Below are 15,696 nucleotides of genomic sequence, written 5' to 3' on the forward strand. Positions count from 1 at the left end.
CTGCTCCAGTGCACAGGGGTTTCTTTTCTCCACACCGTCGACAACACTTGTTATTTCTTATCTTTTTGATGATAGCCATTCAAGTCTAAAAAATGTGAGTATCTTCAAAATGAAATGGAAAAAAAAAAAGACTGAAACAATATAAAAAGGTCCTTACGACAATATTTCACTGAATAAACATGAAGTTACTTAGGGTATTTAAAGTCATCTACCCGTGGTCACTTAAAACACTAGTTTTAAGTGTTGATTTTACTAGTCAACTTCTAATTTCCTTCCTTTCTGATTTATATGTAAGAACATTCTTCTCAAAGTTTAGCAGAGCCAAGTGTTAAACGTCCAAGCTGTAATATTCAGTTAAAACAAAACAAAACAAAACAAGGGATGGAGTTATATTCTGGGACAGCAGAAAGGTCCCACTCGTTGAATTATTGCCATAATTAAAGTAAATCTAACTATATATACATAGCATGATAAGAGGGATGAAGTTCCAAATACCAATCTTCTGGGTCTTTTAACATTTCTGGCATCCTTGGTCTTCATGTCATTCAATCAATCATCATTTGTTACGAGTCTACTCCATACTCTGCTCTGGCCTCTGTGGCAGTCACTGTGGACTCGTCTTTCCCTCCTCATGCAATGGGAGACCGTTATTGAAAGGTAATTGGCCAAGTAGTCACACAATCAAAATTGGAATAAGAGCCGTGAAAGAAAGATGAAAGAGACTGTAAGAGCAGAATCTACAATTTTGAAAACCAAGAGTCAATGACAAAAAAGACTGCTAGATTTGAAACTTAGTGAAATTGCCAGGAAAGTGACTTACTTGGCATAGCCATCAGAAGCAGCATTTTCTGTGCTGGGAAAGCTAGCCCCTTATGTCAGTCACTGAGGGTGAAGGATAAAGACATACGGGCAAGATTCCTCCAAAAACACGTATGTCAGGTATGACCACAAACACCCACTCTCTACATACACGTGAGTTTATGTGATGGACTTTGTCTCCTGGGGAAAATATCTTTAGAAAGATAGGTAGCTGTACCAGTATGTATAAATTCTCCATGGATTACAGACATAGTGTTTTATTTGTTCCTATTTTAATACTGAAGGCGTGTGATCTCTGAAATGATCTATGAAAGATGAATGTGACTTTGAGAAAAACTTATTTGAGCTTTGAGCAGGATTTTCAAGATAAACATCCAAGGAAAAGTCCAACAAGAGGGATATTGAAACGAAATTTCTCAATGAATAATGACCTTACTGATTGCAGCCATGAATTCGAATATTTGGACATATGTTCAGGTGTTTGTTTTGAGGCACGTAAGGAGTTAAAAGTGAAAGAAAATGTTTAAAAGTTTTCTTCCTCACTTTTAACTCCATTTCAAGGAAATATATAATTTTAGCATAAAAGATGTATTTCCTCCATAGACCAACACAAACGTGTGTATGAATTAAATCTTGTGTTTGGGGTTATACCTGTTAATTTTTATTACGCATCTGAAATAGCCATTATTTAAAATAAAATAATACTGCTTTAATAATATTATTCAGAGTAGGATTAAGATTTTCTAGATTAGATTTTTTAGAAAGCACATTTTACCTTGAACTCCTTAATGTATTAAAATAAATTAAAGATGCTTCTATTACAACCTAGTACCTCTTATTGAATCCTTATGCTATTTATAATTCTCCTAATAATGTGTATTGTCTTGTTTTGTTTTTTACCACAACCTAACTTTTAAAAAGGACTTCTAGACAATTCATCATAATCATGAAATGACTTAGGAAAATGAAAGATGTTAGTGCTGGTGTTAAAATGGCCATAGTTCTATATCTACTCCCCCCAAACCTTTTTCTGTATTTGTGGGTCGGTGTCCTACAAAAGCATAGTGGATACAGAATTAAAATTCATTCATTAGGTCTAATTAAGATCAAATATGTATTATGCACCAGTAGCTACACTAAGTGTACTTCCTAGGATGGAAATTGTTTGTGGCTAATGTGCTGTAGAAACCCATAAAGTCCTCATGGCTGTGTTAACTGGTCCTGAGATAGGTTCCCCCTTTGTGGAATGTCTTTCATCTCAGTAGCCACTTTATATAATTTGGTGGGGGATTCCCCATATTTAAGCATCAAATATTATGAATAATAGACATGCAATTTTTTTGTCTAATAAATAACCATTAATAACCTCAAAAGAATACAGATTCTTCAGGACACATATTTTGTCGTGACTAAATGGGTCAGAATTCATCAGCAGTTTCGAAAGACAAATATTAAATGGGACCAGTAGCTGAATTTAATTAAATTGTAACTTCTTTCCATGTTTTCTTTAGGCCAATTTTCTACTCATTGTACCTGAATTTTCTCCTGAAAAGGATGGTGCTCAGCATATCATTGCTTTCCATTGGCATGATTTTGTTGGAAGTATTTTCAACTTATTAAAAAAGGGTGATGAAATTGAATGTATTTGTTAAAAGTCTTGCAGTAAATGTATATCCTAAATTCTAATCACAGTAATAATTGTTGCTTAAATTCATGTTTAGCAAAAGCATAATGTTAACCTTTCCCACTGTACAGTGCTAATTTGCAGCTAAGCCATGGAGTTTATTTTTAAGACAGTGTTCTGTTTTCACCAGGATCCTCTAGATTAGGTTTCTTGGCATTATTAATATTTGGGGCCAGTTAATTATTTGTCATAAGGTATTGGATATTTAGCAGTATCCCTGCCCTTTAGATGCCAGTTAGCATCCTCCCCCTTTGCCCAGTTGTGACAACCACAGATGTCTCCAGATTGTCAAATACGCCCATGTCAAAGTTGTCATGGCCTTAGAGAATAAAGCCACTGTGTTACGTAATAAAAATCCCTAAACTTCACCTCCACGTAAAGGTGATTTTACTTGTTGGTAGATACGGACTCTAGTAACAACCCTTCTCCAGAGCGTCTTGGACTTGCCCTGATTGCTCCAGTGCCTAAGCTTTTTCTGGGGAATGTCAGGCACCTTTCCTTGGCTTCCCTTCTCTGTATTCCCGTTGCTCTCAGACGCCCTAGCCTCTTACATGCATGTGTACATGTGGACACTCACGCTTTGCCTCTCTTGTGGTCAACGTGTATCTACTGCATTCAGAAAGCTTTGACTTCTTTCTGAGGACAGCTGGGCAGCTGCCCCTCCTGCCCCTCCCAGCCCTCAATCTGTCCTCCTTGAGATGGGCAGAGATTGACTTTGCCTAAGGAAGCCTATTCTTGTCCGTTTGCCACCTAATTTAGCAAAATGTCAAAGACGGTCGCCGACCTTCTGTTCACCTCACTTGCTCTCGGGCCCATCTTGTTTCAGTCTGTCTTTGGTCTTCCTCCTCCCCAGATTCTCCGCCCTGGTTGTTATATCCAGATCGACTGTACTACCTACACTGTTTACAAAAAGTTCATTTTTCCCCTAGCCTCTCCCTCAGTCTTGACCAGAAAGCCACAGATTCCTCTCTTTTCCAAATTCAAGACAGTAGTTATGAGCTAACGGCATTCCTTTGAACAGTTAAGTGCCCAGGCTATATGACAATTTGTCTATGATTTGTTTGAGCCCTTGCTGAAATCCTACATCATGATCTTTTCCTGCGGTGTGTCTTGTCTCTTCAAATAAGGCTATAAACTTTTTGAGACAGAAATCACGTTGTAAGTTTTCTGCATCCCTTGAAGGGCCTGATGTATAATGCCTCACATACAATGGGAGTGTGACTGCTGTTTGCTCTTGTGATTTGCATTTCCATACCCACGTAAGGTCAAGGAGAAGAAGAGAGAGAAACAATATCAAAAGAGAGAGCGAGAAGTAAGTACTTCTAACTAGCTTGAAGTTTACCCCCAAGTTTCAAAATATAATGAAAGCCAAAAAACAAAACTAGGGCCACAATTTCTCATTCAAGTTCTCTATCACTCTTGAACACTACTCATGGCAGGAAGAGGGAGCATTCAATTCTCAAATGAGTAACTCTGGAAATGTGGGTGAACGTGGTATTTGTTTGTTACTTGGGAATTGGCTCATTTCTTTTCCATATGGCACAAAATGACAATGCAAAGAGCGCACCAACTTCTCAACAAACTCCAGAAAACACCAAACGTATGGGATGCCACATCCGCCATATTCTATTGTGCCGTATGACCAGGTCAGTGCACACAGATCATCTTAGCTCTTAGGTTATGACAGTTAATATGATGCTGGTGAAGTTGAGACATTCTTTTCAAATATATGATTTGGGGGTGTGGATTCTGAATGCACATGTACTCTGTGTCTTTGACATTTTCCAATGGGAAACAGACTGTATTGGTGGAATCATGAGGAAATTTAAACCCACGGTTTGATGGTGATGAAATGAAGCTGGGTTTTATAATTTGGATGTAGTGGATACACATAGTTGACACTTCAAAAAGATACTGTGTATCATCTTCTTCATTTACACTTGGGGAACAGCTTCAAAAGAGTCAACTTCCTCAAAGTCACCAGTGAGTGGCAGAGCAGGGATTCTAAGTGGGTCTGTGTGACACGCCAGCCTCCAGATGAGTCCACTACAACGTGGACTCTCCCCATAGTACGCCGAAGGCTTAAAGGAAGGTATTTGCAAGTCTCCATCTAAGTGGTCACATTTGAACAGTTCACTATTTCCCCAGTGAATACACTTAGCAACCCGCCTGAGGAGTGTTTGCAGACAGAAAATGAAGCCATAGCACCCAGCTGGGGCAGGTCTCAAAGAATAGCTTCTAGTTTTTTGTTTATCAGGCATTTAACGGGTGCACACTTGGTAGGCACGCAGTTTCTTTTTTGGGTTGCATTAAAGGCTTTGATTTCCATTTTAGTGTTTGTTTGCTCTACACAGGCAACTGAAGGGCTTCCACCAGATCCATTAACTCCCGATAAGCCATCTCCCTGGCCCCTTCTCCTTTTGCCTCTGCAACGTCTCCAAACTTACTTCCTCGTGTGTTAATGCATATGTTAAGGAATTTATCTTTACAGGCTCCTTTCATAAAATTCCACTCACCTCGAAGTCCATGTACCCTAAGGTTACACAACTTCACACGTTTGTCTCTGTAATTCTGACCTGGAATGGCCAGGAGTCAGGGGACCATGTGCTTAATTAACCAGTATACAGCTAGCTTTAATATCCAGTCCCGTCAAGATTTCAGGTGAAAAAGCATCCTCTCTTCCTTTTCTTTCTTTTTGTTGCTTAATACAACATGCGGATCTATCTCCTTCTCTCTTAAGGCTGGGTCTCCATGGGATATCAAGAAGACAGGAGCTCAAAGCAATTAAACCTTCTCTGACTGTCTCTGCTGTTCCCGGAGGTGGTTCAGGGCAGGGGCAAGTCCTAGGAGCTGCTTGCTCTTGGCAACGTCAGGTCTTCCTGCCTGCTGGCTATGACTCTAAGGTCCCTCCCAGAGCTCACTGGTTTTTGCAATAGCAACTTAAGCTGACCGTTCCAGCGTTTCTCTTCCCCTCGGATGGCTGGGAGCAGCTTCTGCCTCAGGGAAGGCTGGCTAATGGCAGTGGTCGCTGATTCCGACTGGTGGCTGTGGAATTCCATGGCCTTACCAAGGACGTTTTACTAAGAGTCTTATTCAATGTTTCCTAAATATGCATTTTAAAAAAAAGCCATAACCATAACACGCAGAGCCACATTCTTAAACATCTTTTTGGTCTTTGTCTGCCACCCTGTGAGAAAAGGACACCGTCTTTGCTTAGAATTCCCCCTCATCCTTCCTTAAGTTCTCTTCCGAGAATAAAGAGGTGAAACCCCTCATTTCTTCAGATGAAAGGTGCCTCTTGCAGTAGGGCACTGGAGCTCATCAATAAATTAGGCTCCAGAAACAGCCCAGGGAAATCCTATAGTTGCCAAAGGTAAAAAGTAAGCTGGCTCTGAGAATAAGCCAGGCTTAGCTCTCATTTTTCAGTACATTACTTGGATTACAAAAAGCAGATGAATAAGCTCACTAACAAATCTAATAGGATCAGAAAATTACTTTGAGGTGGCTAACAAATCAACATTATTTATGCTTAAAATGTTGCTAATATCAAAACTGCAGGTACAAAACCCATAATAATTCTCTCCCCCATCTGTTATTAGCTCCTTAAAATTGCCCAAGGGGCCTTCCCTTGACAGCCCAGACTGGCTGTGGAGGGTGCCTTCGCTTTAATGTGCAGGGAGGCTGTACAGTCCTTGAAGGGTTTCAGCGCCCTGCTCCCCTTACTTCAAACCCAGAAGCAGATGTCAATACAGAAGGGTGAGACTGATGGACACTAAACTCTGAAAATATTTTCAAGAACAAATTGCATAAATCAAAGCCGGCATGATTTAAAAGAGCGTCCCTGAAAGACTGTGTGTGCTCGGGTGGCATTCGTGGATGTACAAGGTCCTGAAAACCTAGCCAGTCACTCCCAGTACCCTGCATCACACGCTGAGGCCCTGAGCCACAGATCACTTCATTAGAGCCCAGTCCTCAGTGACAAGGCCAAGGCCTCGTGTTGGATGTTGTAGGGTTAAATGCCAATTTCCCAGTTCCACAGTGTCACCAAGAGCAGCCCTCTCTACCTCAGAGGGGACCACTCCAGCACTCACAGAACGTGCCTCAAATAGAAGAAAGCTTTGTTATCAGCTCTTACGACATCTTACACCAAACCAGAGAGAAATGCAAAGATCTCTGGTCCAGGAGGTGGCAAAATTCACACCAGTCCCCCTCCAGGCACAGAGCAGTGCATGCTGGGAGAGGACAAGGGGAAGCCATCGCCCTGATCACCTGGGGGGTCTGACTCACCGTCTGGGGCTGAGGTAGGGACCAGAGAGGGCACAGTGTGGGACCTCTGGCTGTCCCTGAGAGAGGACAGAATGTTCTCTCTTCTATGGGGCTCTTTCTGAGAGGGGTCGGGCAACCCTGAACACATTGCCCATTAACTAGTACTTTCCAGGCCTTTCCTATCAGATCATCGAAAGTCTGTTTGAGCTCACATCCAACCATGTGCAATAAGTTCAAACTACTGCCTCACAAGAAAGGCGCATCCCTTGCTTATAGCTTAAAGCCTGCAGGCTGCAACTAGTTTAGGAGGCAATCCGGTTGACTTGGGGAAAGAAGATCTCCTTAGAAAGCGGCGTTTTCTTACAGGGCCTAAGCCCACACAGGAGTATTTTCCTGGGCATTCCTAACCGCATATCCATCCAGGGTGAGCTTAGCTTGTCACAGCGTGTCATAGTTTGGCCTGGCCTGTAGCCACAACTTCCATTCCCTCTTGAGTAACTCTAACCAGGTCAGAGAGGCCATGTGGAGCCACAGAAATCCATCACACTTCTGCAGATCAACCCCACAGACATGCCTCGTGACGGTGTCAGTGGAGGACTCTTCAGAAACCGAGAGAGGACAGAATGTTCTCTCTTCTCTGGGGCTACACTATTTGTCTGTTGCTGCTTTGTTTTTACCTTTGTTTATTAAAATAACATTTAAATTCTCCTTAAGTATTAAGCTAGTATTCTACTAAATATAATGTAGTACACTCTAGAGCAGTATGTTCACTGAGTGATACAATGAACTGGATTCAGTACCCACCTACTATTCTTGGGGGCCATGGAAGGCTGTATGGAACTACGTTTCCAAATCCTACAGGAACACAGTAACTTACACACGGAGGTGTATTGTTTTGAAACCACCAGCACTCATGTGATCCTGGTGTAGCTGTACAGTTACAACAGCATCCAGCCACATGAACTTAAAGGAAGCAAAAGTGGGAGACAAAAATAAAACAAATTAAAAGGAGAAGGCGAGGAGAGGCAGGAGGAAGAGGGAGATGAATTAGGAGGAGGAAGAGAAATAATACAAGGAATCTTAAGTTTGCCTTGTGCAACCACCCACTTGATGCCTGACCCCTCTCTAATATTGAACCTGTGGGAGTGGGAGCGGGAAGGCAAAGTAACTGAGCCGATGATGAAGCAAAGAAACAAGAGATCTCAACTCCTGGGCGTGCATACTGAAAGGAGGCAGTAAATCATTGCACGTCATACTGTTTGGCTCTATGTCTTCACTTCACCCTCAGGACTGAAGGACGAAGTGGAATAAACTATTACAAGACCCACAGCCTGGCTATCGGTCCTGCTCATCATTTTAGGCAGCAGGCGGCGAGCAAGGTGAGCAGCCTCTGCAAAATCAGCAGCGAGATCAGGGACCTAGTGCGTACACAAGACAAAGTTCAGCCCTCAGTTTTCCCGCTGTGCCCAAACTGAGCAAAGTCAAATGACTCATCAATCAAAAATTCCCACTAAGCCGCAGGTTATAAAACAAGCTTGCTCACTAGGATGCTACAGAAAAGTAATAAAAAAGGAATGTGATTGTAAAACTACAGTACCTTACAAAGGAAAGTGTATCTAATAAAGAGTAACAGTACAAAACCTCATCACCCACTGTCTGATCTTGAGATCTGAGGTTCAGATCGAGGGTGCTTTTGTAGAAGGGTGTAAACTGGAGGCAGGGCCAGCTATGCCCAAAGGGCTCAGAGCAAATGGTCACCATGCTCTCTGTGGCCCTTTAGAGTTAAGGGGGTGGGAGGGCTTCACGTGCTGCAGGCTGTGCACCTGGGAGTGCTGTCACGGCGTGCACGCAGGCAGGGCGTTATAAGGGCGCGGTCCGTCTGTGTAACGCCCCATCAGATAGCACCGCTCACCATTAGGAAACACTCAGAATCCATGTACGGCCAGATGCATGAATGATTTTAACAAATATTCCTTTTTCCTGCTTTCCCTATGTTTTCTCTCCATTTTACTATATCATATATATCTTTATTTCCGATTTTTAAACCTTTGCCAAAAGTTTATTGTTATTATAATAGCTAACAACTCTTGAGTGTTTTCTATGTCAAAGGCACTGTGGTGAACCGTTTCGGTGAATTATCTTATTCAATCCTTGAAGTAAACTGCGCTGGGTTATAAACTTCATGAGGGCATAGACTCTGTTCTGGACTCTTCTGGATTCCTTTTGTCTGGAGGAGGGGGTAGCAGGTACTCAGTAAATATTTGCTAAAGGAGCGAAGGAATGGATGAGCCAGGGAAAGAGCAGCCTATCAAGCAGGAACTATTATTATTCGCATTTGGCGACGCACAAGGCTAAGCAGCCAGTCGATGCGAGGACGGGACACCAAGGCGGGCAGTCTGCCCCACAGACGGAGCTCCCGGGGCGCACAGGCACCCCCTTTACCTCCGCTGGGCTTGTTGCTGTTCCGATGCACCACTTGCTTTAAGAGTTGAGTTGCCCTGAAGTGTCAGCTGACAGGCGTGACAGGTAAGATTCCCAAGGGTCGTTTGAACCCCACACCCAAACTCTTAGAGCCGGGATTGGCCTCCAAGACGTAGAAATTATTTTCCTCACCAAGAACAAGCAGAGCAAAGAAGCCAGTGGGGCGAGTTCAGGCAGAAAGAATGCAAAGGGGCTGAGATACCAGTTTCAGAGATAAGGCAAGTGGGGGAGTCGGGAAGGGCTGCCAGCCTCCGAGCGACCAGAGGCTGCAGCAAACGAGCGGTTCCCAAATGCAGGAGGTAAGATGGGCTGATACAGACCCAGACCCGGTGGAGGACCAGGTAGGCCCGGGGTGGTGAGCACCCTAGTGATCACCTCCTAAGTCGAGCATTCAAGTTTGTTCTTGTAAGCTGGCCATGGTATAATTTGTGGCTGGGTTAGTGTGACGTAAAGGACCAGAAATCAAGCAGATAACAAAAACAAAAATGTATTTTTCGTTTACTTTGTGTAGAGTCTAGCGCAATGTCCCATCAGGGCCACAAAAGCAAGGGTGCAGAGTGAAAGGTAAGGAGGAGGGGAGGTCTCAGGCTAGACCCTGGTTCCAAAGCAGGGATAACACTGGAGAAACCAAAGGCATTTTTCCCGCATTTCTCTCCATTACTCTCTGCCTTTTCCCCTCTTGACTCCTCTTGTTCTCCCTTACGTAACGTTAAAATTTTCAAACTATGTTTCTCTTTCATGTCTTGTATTCATAGACATTGTCACATTCAGCAGAGACCACAGGTCCTAATTTTGCAATTTTTAGTTAGACTTTTTTCTACACATTTTGGGGTTCCAATTCTATGCCAAGGGACCAGGACCTGCAGTGAGAACTGGTCTGAGGCGCCTCTTTGGCATTTCTGGCCTCTCAGCATCACTCCGTGCTGCGGCGCAGACTAGTTGACTTCAAGCCTTTATTTCGCTGACTTCCAGCTTTCCTTATGCCAAAGCCACAGATCACTCTTGTGTTTAAAATTACCTTTTTCTCGCAAAAGCAAAGAGGAAAACCCAAGCACCATAGATAACCTGGCTCGCCCACTCCACAGTGATATTCTGTAGGCCGCAGTGTCCGTGCTCCTTGACTTTTCTCAGGAGTGAACGTGTTTAGCTCTCAGCCATTGAGGTAAATGAACCCAGCGTTGCCCGCAGAGTGCCCTCATAAGTGCTCCGTGCACGTGTGTCTGCTGGCCAGCACAGGCGACATCCAAGTTCGATGTACGGGCAAGGCCACCACTTCACCCTGCTGCAGTCCAGTAGAAGCCACACACAGCAGACTTGTATTTCTGGTCAGGGCTCCGGTTTTCCATCATCTATTTTTTATAGCACGGATACTAAACCAATTGCAGCAAATGAAGGGTATTATTTCTGGCTTGGGTGCATCACGATTGCCATTCCTAGGAAGCAAGCTCACTGACTTGGGTTTTATCCTTTACCATGGGGGACCTAGTTCAACAAACCGTAAGTGTTTTAAGATGCCTGATATTTTCAAAATGTAAATTACTAATTCGTCATGCATGAGGGGAAAGGGCCATGTGATAACAAGACGGAATTTATTTGGGGCAGTCAGTGGCAGGATGGCAGGGGGTTTGAAGACAAGCAAAATAATTTGCTATCTCCTCCAGCTTCTCAGTGTATCACTAATCTCTGGGGGAATCTTAGTTTATCCTGAAGCAGCTTTGTGACATTTCAAAGTCATATTGTCATGTGCTCTCTGAAATGTCTGCATGTTCTCACCTTTGTATGAGCTCCAAATAGAATAAGCTTGCATTTTCAGACTTTAAAAACAGTGATAAAGGTTTAAAAACCAGGACATTTAGAGAGAACCATTTATAAAGGACCATAAGCCCCTTCGCCCGTCCCAAACACACACACACACCCCCTCACACTCAAACGAACACAAAGAGATTTTAAAAATTAACCAGCTAACTAGCAATAACATTATACATCAACTTGGAATGCTTTTTGCTTACAGGAGATTTACGTAGAAAGATTCATTAAATGTCAATAACAAATGACCATTTATTAAGTTGCCTTATGTGAAGCTTTAAACCTGCCGTGTAGTTCACCAGGTCGTTTGTCGTTTTATGAGAGCTAATGCTGTTTATTTCTCTGTGAATATTTCTCACACTTCGGGTGTATAACTTATTCCTTTTCCCAGCATGTTTGTGCTCTGTCCTGTACGGTCGACTCTTAAAACGTTATTCAGCTTTTTGACTTTGGAAATGGAATTGCCATTGTCAGCCGGTAAAAAAAGAAAATGCTAAACCAATCCATTGGAATGGCTATTTTTCAGTGGTCCTGTGTGTCTGTGCTTTACCTTAACGTCAAGAGCAACAGCACACCAGGAATGGAAACAAGACAGCTCTGGGCTGCATTACTCACTTTCTATTAAATTTGACAGCTAATTTGCAAGTTCACACTTTTTTTAATGCTAGAGTTCTTAGAACTTTGGCAGCTGAACCCTTCTAACTCCAGCTAAGTGTGCAAATAGAGAATGGAACCTGGACGGTTCCCTTGCACTGGCATACATTTCCAAGGTATTACTTTGGTCAAAGACAGAAATTAATTCATATTTAATGCTTTCTAGTGAAAGGAAAGAGTATGAGGGCAGTGAGAAAAAAAAGTAGAACTGAAAATGTTGCAGAATAAGCCTGAACATTCCATGAAGGGTCATAAAGACCAAGCATTTAATCAAAATTAATTTAACAAAATCTTATTAAGGAAGGATCCTTCCTTAGACCTACTGGTAGAATATTTCACATGCTTTTTCTATATAAAGAGATGTTTAATCTGATAGAACAAGTGGCATTTTTATACCCCAGAAAAATTATTTATTCTTAGAAAAGAAGAAATCCTGGACATGTAGCCAGATATGGGAAAAAATATTTAAGGGGGAACATTTCTTGGCATGAGATAGAAAGAAAATAGTTTTTGGATTTTTTTTTCTGAAACACTTGGCAAAGCAGAAAGCTGAAAAATATTTTTCAACTTGACCAGTTGCAAAACCACATAGCATGTTTTGCTCTTCTGTTCGGGAAGGAGGAATATCCTCTTCTGGGATGGTCTTCTGAGTACCATCACTTCCCTTCGGACAGGGCTTGGTTAAATTAACTAAACTCTTGTCAGAATGCCTAAGCTGTCATCTGTCCTGCACAAAAACGAAACACATGGCGTTCTGAGAAAGAAGTTAAAGCAGCCAATTTCTCAGAAAATATCTGAATGACCCTCAGAGGTTAACAGCACAATCGTTTATACAAAAATTGCTTCAAATGTGGCTCACGTGTTCCCCCAGGGTAGGCAAAGTGTCTGCGTCTGCTAAAAGCTGCACATAAACACGCTGTCCTGACTGCAGCGCAGGCAGACGCTTGAGAAGAATGTGCCATCACCGTTCCTTCTTAACTCTGTGGGTTTTCTCTCTCCATGTTTTGGTCCCCTGGTGTGCTGTGTTTCCTAAGGCAGTTTCATTGAGATGATTAAGCAGCTAGAAACTAGCTCTTGGAGACTAGTGAGCCGTCGTGCTCATTTGATCTCGTATTTGGAGTCAACAAAGTGTTTGTAGCCTCTGAGGGCAGGGTGGGGAGGTTTGTCTAGTGGAAGGAAACTTCACTGTATTATTAAATATGTATATATTTTTCATTTTACTTCAGAGTTCAACAAGAGGTTGAACTAGGTCTTAGGCAGCCGACAGAAGCTGATTTTGTAGAGATTTCGCTTTACCTGGGGGAAGTCCTTTAATTCCTCACACCTGCCCTCTCATGATGTAAAACGGAATCCTCATAAATGCGCCCAACTCTGCGATGCCGGATGACACTGAATGCACCTGCGCTTCCTACCCAAGAGTCAGCACCTCACACTGTCAGGAGTCTCATAGACCACCTAGTTTTTGAAAAGATGTTTTAAGTTTGTTTTTTGCTTTTTTAAGATAGGATTTCCCTTCGCTCTCCTTCCCCTGACTTTAAAAAAAAGCTCATTTCTTTTATAATTGCACCTGTATTGTCAGCACAGGTCCCCCTTCTAGAAAAGACACAGGTCCTAAAGGAGGAGACACAGCTCTGAGACTGACTGAGGAAAGAGGGGACCCCCGCTGCCTGAGCATCCCTGCCGCCCTCTCCGCCTCCCCTCCTCCGGCCCCCGAGCAGCCGTCAGCCACAGTCGGGCTGGACAGCTACTGCTCTTCCTACCAAACCTCCTTCAGCCCCAAATCTGAGACGCGAAAGCAGTGGAAATTCTAGGGATAAATGCCAAGTCTAAACAATCATTGGAAAAATCAACCTCCCCTTCTATTTTGCCCTGAAAAACAATGAAAGAAGTAGTGCTTTGAAAGCACTACTTTAAAAATTGCTGAAAAGGGAGAAGACGTGGGCGATCCCAACAGCAGTGGGTGCTGCCTGCTCTTCCCCTGATTACTCCGCTCTTGGAAGTGAGGCTAGAAGCTCGGATTCCCAGATATTGTGAAGAACAACCCAGGACTCAGACACTTCGTGTAACTTGACACAGAAATGTTAGCAATGGAGGTAAAGGGAGAAATCATGCTACTGCTAAGTAAGTATGTATTGTCAGCCTTTCTTGTGGGCAAACCTTTCAGTTTACCTCAACATGAACTGTCAGTCCCTCGTTCCAAGTCACTGCTGAGACTGAGCGCTGCGTAGATGACACCTTTGAATGAACGAGCCTTGAGCCCAGGCGTGGAGTACCCTTGGGTTGAGTAGGTGGTGTCAGAGTGGCCCTGGGCTGAAGAAGGCACCCAGGAACAACCCTGGAGAACCCCATGGGGACTGGGTGTCACCCACAGCGCACACCCTGTGCCTGTGAGTCATCAGCATTGGCTCCACTTGGGAAAGGCATTTTGTCTGAAATCTCATTTTCAGACTTCAAGTCCACAAACAGAAACTAATGCTATGATCATTGAATGTCATCATCTTCAACCTCGCTGTAAATAGCTCACCCTCCCTTCCTCCTTTCTTCTGAGTCCCAGGTCCACTCCATAACCTCCAGAATACCTAATGCCTTCATGAACAGACTTCTGGTCCCCTCTTCAGGGACAAGAGTCCACCTTCCCTGGTTAATCAAACACCCCGGGAGGGAATTTATGACAGCTGAGCTCCTTTGGAGCCTCTGTCTCAGGCAGGTAAGGGGAGTTCAGAGAAAGCCTCTCCCTGCATCTTTGTTTCTGTGCCTACAGCGCAAAACGATGAAAACACCAAAGTAGAATACTGTGGGGTAGTGTATTTCGCTTCACTTCACTTTTAAATGACAACACCAATTTGCCCCTTGTTCTAAGCCTATAATTGCCTTAGATGCAAAGCATCCTTGTTCTTTTAGTTTAGTTCAAACCCAGACTTGCACTAGAGCACCTGCAGGAAGGCCAGGGACTGCTGAGGTGGACACAACTGCAGAGTTGACTGAGGTTGCTCTTGACTGACTCAGTGTCCAAGCCCTCAAGAAGCCATGAGGAGTGAACTCTCTGAGACTATAACAACCAGCCACTTCTCATGCGGCCGCAGCAGATTGTATCTGAGCCGCGCCCGGGCTCCCCCAGAGGCCTGGTCTCCCCACCTAGGCCTGGGGAACTTGGCACCTGTCAATGGCCCCACCTTGCGCATTATTGGGACGTTTACCTAAGTTGATATAAGAGCTTGGAAAAGAGCCTGACACACAGTCAGCATGGTAGGTGTGGCCTGCAGTCGATGCTACAATTGTGTTGCTGGGAACTCTGCCACAGTAGGACTGTAGTAAAAATCAAATTCTAAATATTTTCTGAGATCTTTGCTAATTGTAAATAATCTGAACTTCATCAAGGCACATGCACAGGATTTTGGATCTGCAGGTAAACCATTTATTCTGATCCATTATAGACAAAGAGGACAAAATTATACACACACACACACACTCAAATACTTTGCAGGTATAGGTCAGGAATGGCAATTTAACTAAAGTTTAAATGAAGCAGGTGAATTTTTTAATGAGGTTTTCATTAGATATTATTTATAACCAGGTATTTGAAACAGAATGAAGACTTAGAGAGATTTGGGGGGAGGGTTGCACACGTGTGTGTGTGTGTGTGTGTACAGTTTGCCTTTTCCTTTGCTGTCAGAATGGTTCCATTTAGGAAACAAGCTTTCTTCCCCAATTTGCAGATGTCTGCAAACAGTATTCTGCCCAGAAGGGAAAAAAATAGCTTACTATGATTCATCTGAAGCAAACCCCCTAGAATGTCAACATGGAGTATTTATTGCTGTGAGAGGATTAATTTATCTGTAGAAACAGGTACTGCTTCTCACCCTAAAATCAGGGCCATCCCTTGAAACAGTATGTTTAGGCAACTTCCCCCTAAAAATATATGAGGACCCCACAAGTTCCCACTAGCCCCCAAGCAGCTCCCCATGTCTCATGACCCCCACTTTCTA

The 15,696-nt window shown here is 43.3% G+C and overlaps 2 protein-coding genes across 4 annotated transcripts in view; one reads left to right on the forward strand and one right to left on the reverse strand.

Moving 5' to 3' along the window:
- The window catches only part of TLR3 (toll like receptor 3), a 221,518-nt gene that overhangs the window by 203,517 nt on the left and 2,305 nt on the right, over nt 1-15,696 (reverse strand). The gene's annotated exons all lie outside the window — the stretch shown is intronic.
- The window catches only part of SORBS2 (sorbin and SH3 domain containing 2), a 185,471-nt gene that overhangs the window by 44,513 nt on the left and 125,262 nt on the right, over nt 1-15,696 (forward strand). The gene's annotated exons all lie outside the window — the stretch shown is intronic.

The sequence above is a fragment of the Vicugna pacos genome, chromosome 26, assembly GCF_048564905.1.
Source record: "Vicugna pacos chromosome 26, VicPac4, whole genome shotgun sequence".
NCBI classification, from domain to species: domain Eukaryota; kingdom Metazoa; phylum Chordata; class Mammalia; order Artiodactyla; family Camelidae; genus Vicugna; species Vicugna pacos.